The sequence below is a fragment of the Puntigrus tetrazona genome, chromosome 5, assembly GCF_018831695.1.
Source record: "Puntigrus tetrazona isolate hp1 chromosome 5, ASM1883169v1, whole genome shotgun sequence".
In the NCBI taxonomy this organism is placed as follows: Eukaryota; Metazoa; Chordata; class Actinopteri; order Cypriniformes; family Cyprinidae; genus Puntigrus; species Puntigrus tetrazona.
Genome location: NC_056703.1, coordinates 3,980,210 through 3,987,709, shown reverse-complemented (window position 1 = coordinate 3,987,709; position 7,500 = coordinate 3,980,210). Strand labels below are relative to the sequence as shown.

At 37.1% G+C, this 7,500-nt stretch overlaps 1 pseudogene; it reads left to right on the top strand.

The window, feature by feature from the left end:
- The window catches only part of LOC122346153, a 13,681-nt pseudogene extending 11,261 nt beyond the window's left edge, over nt 1–2,420 (top strand).
- Nucleotides 2,421–7,500: the final 5,080 nt, after the last annotated feature.

Below are 7,500 nucleotides of genomic sequence, written 5' to 3'. Positions count from 1 at the left end.
AATGTGACATAGAAAACTTGAATAATGGCAATATTATTATAGCATATATATATATATATATATATATATATATATATATATATATATATATATATATATATATATATATATATATATATATAAAAAACAGATTATTGTAAGTTATAAAAATATTTCACATTATTATTTTTTGTGTTTCTCAAAAAAGCAGCCTTCATTTACTTGTTTTATTAAATTTACTTAAATTTCTTGTGATTTTTGGTTGATTTTGTAGTGGAGTTTATGACATGCATATCCACGTAAAATCTGTCTCTTGCATCAGATTCATTCCTGAGGAACCGTTCCAGTATGGACCATGAGGCCACCGCTATGATGAAAGCCCAGTTCATGAGTCTGTGGGACGGACTAGACACACAAGCTCAAGCAGCCAGGTAACACACACACACACACACACACACACACACACACACACACACACACACACACACAGGTACATAGCCACACACACACACACACACATACATACACACACACACACATTACACACACACACAACAGGTCATCTGATTAATAGAAAGAATTAAAGTGATGTCTATGTCCAGGTGATGGTGATGGGGGCCACCAACAGACCACAAGATGTGGATGCAGCGATACTCCATGAGAATGCCCACAACCTTTCACGTAGGAGCTGCCTGTGAGTCTGCTGAACACACACACACACACACACACACTCCTTACTTTACACCTGTATGTGTTAATTGCCTTAATTAGGCCAAGACATAATAATTTTTGCTCCACTTTCCAGAATGCAGCTCCAAAGAAGAAAATCCTCAGACTCATTCTGTCTGGAGAAAATGTAAGACATTTTAAGCTCTTTTTCGTCTGCACTGTAATTTCTTTAAATCTTTCAATCTAATGTATGCACTAAAGCGTAGTGGCAGAAATTCATATATTTACACTGCCCTTCTAAAGGCTTGCTGATTAAAGCTTTTAAACGCTTTTTATTCTCACTTAAAGCTGCATTTATTTGGGTTTAAAATCGCAGTAAAAAGGAAATGTTATTGCAATGAAAAATAACTCTTCTATTTGAAATGTAATGTAAATAGTGCTGTCAAATCATAAATTGCAAAAGTTTTTGTTTAAATAATATTTGTGTGTTGTTCTGTGTATATTTGTTTTCCATAAATACAGTATGTTTTGTTGATACTGTCTATATTTATATTCATAAATATAATATTTATATTTTTATCATTATATTTTTTTAAATTAAAAGATAAATATATTTCATGTAAACAAATATATATATTTTCTTAAATCAATTCATGCATGTGTGTGTATTTATATATATATATATATATATTTATATATATATATATATATATATTTATATATATATATATATATATATATATATTTATATATATATATATATATATATATATATATATATATATATATATATATATATATATATATATATATTTATATTTATATATATATATATATATATATATATATTTTATATATATATATATATATATATATATATATATATATATATATTTATATATATATATTTATATATATATATATATATATATATATATATATATATTTATATATACAGTACACATGCATATATTATGTAAAAAAAACCTTTATTTTAGATGTGATTAATTATAAAATGTCTTTTATTCATCTGATGACAAACCTTCATTTCAGAATAATTTCTCCAGTCTTCAAATGTCACAAAAATCATTCCAGTATGCTAATTTAATGCTCATGCTTATCCAAATGAATGAAACCAGTTATGTTTTTTCACTTTTTTTTTTTTTTTTGTGAAACAGTCACGCTTTCAGATTAACGTAGTGCACGACGCCGCTGTAGAAGCGTGAAGCGTGACCCAAGGCGTGTAAATAAATTCTTCGGCTTGAATCTTTCCCCTCTCAGTTAAGTAATGCGATTAACCTGAAGGAAATGCCCGGGTCAGACCGAGGGCTACTCCGGCAGTGATCTGAAAGAGCTGTGCGAGCGCGCCATGTACGCGCGTCCGAGACTACGTCCGCAAACAGCAGATGAAACAGATCGCTTTGCAGTTCAAAGCTGGAGCCGAAGGCAGTAGCGTCTGAGATAAGCATCCAGCTCTCAGTAACTAAGAATATTAACCTCAATAGTCTCTTAACTGAGTCTGTCATTCCCTATTTAAAGAGAAACCGCTCAAAGTTTTGAAATGCTAAATATGCAGCAGAGGGGATGTAAGCGTATTCTGGTGACTGATTCTGTCCCGGTGTCCTCTGGTGTGTCCTCAGGCATGTGGACAGCACACAGCTGAGGCCCGTGACTCAGCTGGACCTGCTGTTTGGCCTAGATAAGATGAGGAGTCCAAACAGGCCACGGCTACAACTGACCCAGCAAATCTGAGAGAGGTGCCTCTGGACTGAAAACTACCTCTGTCCTCTCTCCTCTACCTGATCTCTCTCTCTCTGTCAATTTCTCTCTCTGTCTCTCTCTCTCTCTCTGTCTCTCTCTCTCTCTCTCTCTCTCTCTCTGTCTCTCTCTCTCTCTCTCTCTCTCTCTCTCTCTCTCTCTCTCTGTCTCTCTCTCTCTCTCTCTCTCTCTCTCTCTCTCTCTCTCTCTCTCTCTCTCTCTCTCTGTCTCTCTCTCTCTCTCTCTCTCTCTCTCTCTCTCTGTCTCTCTCTCTCTCTCTCTCTCTCTCTCTCTCTCTCTCTCTCTCCTCTCTCTCTCTCTCTCTCTCTCTCTCTCTCTCTCTCTCTCTCTCTCTCTCTCTCTCTCTCTCTCTCTCTCTCTCTCTCTCTCTCTCTCTCTCTCTCTCTCTCTCTCTCTTTCTGTCTCTCTCTCTTTCTCTCTCTCTCTCTCTAGCTCTTTCTTTCCTGACTCACCTTTTCCCTTTGCTTTTTAAATTCGCGTCTTCGTGTGTTTCCGTCACATCTCTCAAACCCTAGAATTTGCACTATAATGAATTTCATATGCATACCAAAAAAAAAAAAAAAAAAACGGTGATCAATAACAATAGAACACCTATTCTGCTGTATTAAATTATTGTTTTACTTATTTCTGCCATATCGTCTGTTGCGTGCGTGTTGTAGCACTTTTAGATGTGAGAGGAATATGAACTTGGCGTCTGTAAATGTTTTAGTAATCTGGAGCAGGTTTTCTGTTGTCTAACTGTCTTATTAGGATGCATAGAGTCTTACTGTGAAGTTAAGCGTTAATGGTGCATGTCTGACTTTCATCAACACCAATTTAGCCATGCTAAAATTAATTGGGTCTGGGTCATATTCTACCCAAAATCAAAATTTCTTTTTATTTCATCTCAGCTTTCATAGTGGGGATGCGCTGATATCATTTTTGACATGCAGCTGACCAGACATTTAAATTTAGTTCGTGGTGGTGAACAAAGCATTTTAGTAGTAGAAGTAAATGTATGTAAAAAAGCTGAACAAAGTCGCTCTTGAGGTCCATATGGAGTATATTGAGCGTTTAGGGGCCACTGAGAAGCACAAAGTTGGACACAGGGACAAATGGTGCTACATGTATCTCTCTGAAGAACAGGATGGTGAAAGATGCTAAACGTCTGCCATTTACTGATGTTCAGATGAAAAGATTGAGCTTTGAGACATAATATATATAACTCAAAGTGTCAAACCAGCAACATGATGGTCAGGTGCTGGAAAATGAGCAAAAGGCTAGCTTCTTTCATAAAAGCGACCAGTTTTGTCCGTCCCAACTGAGTTTCTGGCCTTTCACCAGCTCTAAATGCAAAATGTCAAAATGCTCGATTTAAGCAAGTGTTTCTGTTTGATGATTACAGTATGTGTTACAAACGAGGCACTTTGATAATGGCAGGAGGAAAATGTGTCTGGCAGCCAGATTAACAGTCTGTCAAGCGTTGCGAATAAGCGTCTAAAATTTATTCAGATTGGCGATTTGTTTTTATGGCGTCGTGTGCATCTTCAGTGGCGTGTGTACACGTGCTCGCTATGCCCACACTAATTCCTTATTTTCAGGCAGACTCGACTTTCTTGGCGCTGGCACCTGATTGCAGCTTTAAAAGCTGCTTTGAATGCGTGTTGTTCTGCTAATCAGGTACTAGGAATCAAAATCTGCTCTGCGGTTGGTTGGTAAAATCGACATTTCGGTCGTAAAGGTTCACCCGTGCTTGCAAAATGTGTATTCGAGTTTGTTTCCCGCTATAGATTATGAGGAACTTAGTATTGCATCGCCCGATGGATCCTCTTCAGTGAATGGGTGCCGTCAGAACAGCTGATCAAAACATCACACATTGCGTTTGAATAAAGCTTCCTTAAGATGTCTTTAACCTCAAATCATTGTTTTTGGTTTTCTTTCTCCAGTGAAAGCGTTGTCTAAATCTGAATTGGGGGAAATATGCAGATGTTAATTAAAGTTAAACTAGACGGCACCCATTCACTTCACCTGCGTCTAGTTAACTTGGGTGGACTATTTCTTTAATGCATGTATGTTTTTGAAAATACTGTTTTCATGTTGAACTCCATACCTAGAAAGGCACGTTGCCTGGCTGAATTTAATATAAAAAGCTTCTGAAATCATAATAAATCCATCTGGAATATATGTAATTATTGTTGTCCGAATAACGCACATCAGTCAAACTCAAACCCTTGTCTCCGGTCTTTATTTTCACACGTGTACAGGACGTTCTCTTCTTAAAACATGATTGCAGCCGCGAGTCACACTGTCATTTTCATCATTTTCTCTCTATTGCTCAGCGAATGGTCAAAAATAGAAGGTGAGACGAAACAGACGTAGAGCTCGTGTCAGTGGGTTCATGATATGGCTTCGTTTAGGTAAGGCCCGATATTGCTAAAAACTCAAAAACCGCTTGGTAAGTTTAATAACTGATATTAATATTAGCTTTACGATGCTCGGGCGGCTTTATGTGATTTCTAACCGGATGCGCTCACCGGAAAGCGACTCACAAGAGGCAGCATTGTGTGTTGAAATATTCCAGAAGCGTTTAAAGACACAGCCGACCTGAAACCACGACATCTTGGAGAAATCTTGAATATGACCGTGTGCTATATTCAGATTCCTCGTGAAAAATGAAAACATTATATCCTCTGATTTATTAGCCGTGGTTGGGAAATTAACAAGGAGGATATCAAAGTGCAGGTGAAATTAAGGCTGTTATTAAAATTAATTTGGTTTGTAATACAGCATGCGTTTGTTTCTTTATTTTTAATGTTAGGCGATCGCGTTCTTAATTGTTCGGAAAGACAGGATGATTTTGTCCGTGCTTTTGTCCTCGAGTTTCAAGCTGAAAGTACACACTCGGTGTATTAGCACAGAAAAAGAGCCACAAGTACTTATTTTTGCTTTTGTGTTCGACGGAAGATGAAAGAATGTCCAGTTTTTGGATGAACTAATCCTTTAAATCCTGTCCTCAGGCGGTAAACCAGGTCCACTGCAGAAAACACTTCCCACAAAATTTAGATCTCCTCACTTTCTGCAATCCCAGCGTGGTGGAAAAAAAAATCTCATCTGAGTAATATCGTGAAATGTGCTTTATCCATGTAGATGTGCCATTTTAAGATGTTGCTTTGGAGTGCTCAAGAAAGCGCTTTTTTATTATGTTGAAAATAACAAATGCTCCTCCGGAGTTGTTTGATGAATAGAAGGAGCTAAAGGCGTCATTAATATTAATGAAATGTATTCAAATGTGACCTCAAATCTCATATTTAGTACAGAAAATTAAAAACATCATTTTAATAAAATAAATAATAATTATGCTGAGCAAGGATTCATTAAATTGATCAAAAAATGACAGTGACCGCATTTATAATTTTTTTAATATCAGAATTAATATTTATAAATGATATTTTATGTATAATTCATATAAATGCTTTTCTTCGATCAGGATTTTTAATACTGTTATTGCATTCAAATGGAAATCTGCTGAAAAGCATGCAGTAGGAAGATGCATTTATATGTGATTATTTGACAGGGAGATACTAACGGTATGGTAAGCGCATATTTATTAATATGAATATCAGCGTATATTGTGTTCAAATCAAATCAAAGGCGGATCCTCGTCTGTAGTTTGCATAATTAGTTGTTTGATGTATGATTGAGAGGAACCCGCTGTTGCGCGTCTCAAAACAGGATTAACTAAAAAAAACATTTAGATTTACTTGTGATCTACACACAAAAATTCATTTGATTTCTTTGCTCTTTAATTATGTAAAATGTGCATTCTACTCGATTCAGTTATGAAGAACTTGATCAAATTATTTTTGATGTGACCGACACTGTAGTTCCCAGCATGCTTTGCATGGGAATAAAAAGGCAAACATACAAATCTGGAAATAAACTATAATTTTAGTGTGTTTTGGCGAGGTGAGAAAAGCTGTTTAAAGATGTCCTGAAAGTGCACGGTGTATAAAGCTGTCGACTCTGAATCATTCAAATGAGGCACGTTTTAAAGCGAATCCCAAGAAGGATCAACATGAAATATTAGCGTATTAGGATGAAGATGCAAATTCCTTCTTTGCAACTAGGTGCCGCTTTTGGGCGTTAAAAGCTCACAAGCACTGCTTAAAAAAAAAAACGGAAAAATTAATCATCAGGCGAATCATTTGGGAGTCGTTAAAAAATCGGGTAAAAATAAATGCATATAATAGGAAAATGAAAGTGTTTGGGACTCCCAAAACCAAAATATGTATCTTTCTCGTACGCATTATTGTGTTCATTTATAACAATGCAAATAAGCGGTCAAATTTGCTGAAGCTTTCAGTTCAAGTGCATGGTGTGCATCTTTATTGACTCTCTGTTTCTTTCTGCATCGATAGAAAGAAAACGAGAGCTGATGGGAAAACCGCATTGCACTTAAGGCTGTTTTCCAAGTATTATTCGGTGCCCCACTGTGATTTAATTGATGCGTTCATGAGTTATTTTATTCATTTTAAAGCGCCCAGTGAGCAGCGTTGTCATCTCACTGAGCCCAAGTGCTAATGATCACGTTCAGCATGGAGATGTCTGCTGAGGCGGCGGCACCTGCTCGACTACAGGGAGCAGGGAACAGAATAATGAAGCTGAGGGCAGAGAAGCACGGTCCTCGGGGAGTAAGCACAGCGCCGGGGTCCTGGAGAGGAAAACAGTCTGCTTGTCTTCAGGAAGTGCACGAGTAATTAGAGGAATGGTGGATAAATGGTGACAGTGGTAGGACACCTGCAGACAACTTCAGCAATCTTAAAGGGGAAAAAAGTGCATTAGATCACTCGTTCTCCAGCGGTTCCTCTGCTGTGAATGAAACCAGAGTTGCCAAAATGTCACAAGATACTCCATCAATTATAGCGGCAGCGCTGTGATAAATGCACCGTTAAGATGCACGTTTACTTCATACCGTTCCCATTAACTGGCGTACGACGAAATGGGCTTTTCATTAGAGAAGCGTTATAGATTATGGACAGGTATTTTGGCCAGAGGCGAAGTTAAGCGCCTTAATAGCGCAGCATTTTTATCCGC